Source organism: Arachis hypogaea, chromosome 3, assembly GCF_003086295.3.
Source record: "Arachis hypogaea cultivar Tifrunner chromosome 3, arahy.Tifrunner.gnm2.J5K5, whole genome shotgun sequence".
Taxonomy (NCBI): Eukaryota; Viridiplantae; Streptophyta; class Magnoliopsida; order Fabales; family Fabaceae; genus Arachis; species Arachis hypogaea.
This window is the reverse complement of record NC_092038.1, coordinates 58,324,549-58,325,208: the sequence shown is the minus strand read 5'-3', so window position 1 is coordinate 58,325,208 and position 660 is coordinate 58,324,549. Positions and strand designations below refer to the sequence as shown.

The 660-nt window shown below is 38.2% G+C and overlaps 1 non-coding gene across 1 annotated transcript; it reads right to left on the bottom strand.

Annotated features, from left to right (window-relative positions):
• LOC112792953 (small nucleolar RNA R71) lies at positions 1 to 108 on the bottom strand. Its single transcript, XR_003197669.1, has one exon. It is a non-coding gene; the product is annotated as a small nucleolar RNA R71 (small nucleolar RNA).
• Between the last annotated feature and the right edge of the window lie 552 nt (positions 109 to 660).

Sequence of the window (660 nt, the reverse complement as noted above, 5' to 3'; positions counted from 1 at the left end):
AAGCTTAGAGTAAACATCTAAACCTTCAGACAGAAAGAAGGTGAATCCCTCTATGAAGCTTGGGAAAGATACAAGTAATTAATCAGAAGGTGTCCTTCTAACATGCTTTCAGAATGGAGCATCTTAGATATATTCTATAAAGTCTGCCTGAATTGTCTAAGATGTCATTGGACCACTCTTCTGGTGGATCTCTTCATCTGAAGAGAACCCCTGCTGAAGCTCAGGAGCTCATTGAAGTGGTTGCAAATAACCAGTTCATGTACACTTCTGAAAGAAATCCTGTGAGTAATGGGATGACTCAGAAGAAAGGAGTTCTTGAGATTGATACTCTGAATGCCATATTGGCATAGAACAAAATATTGACTCAGCAAGTCAATATGATTTCTCAGAATCTAACTAGATTGCAAGCTACATCCGGTAGTACTAAAGAAGCTTCCTTTGAAGAAGAAGCTTATGACCCTGAGAATCCTGCAATGGAAGATGTGAATTACATAGAAGAATCCTATGGAAATACCTATAATCCTTCATGGAGAAATCATCCAAATTTTTCATGGAAGGATTAACAGAAGCCTCAACAAGGCTTTAACAATAATAATGGTGGGAGAAATAGGTTTGGCAATAGCAAGCCTTTTCCATCATCTTCTCAGCAATAGACAGAGA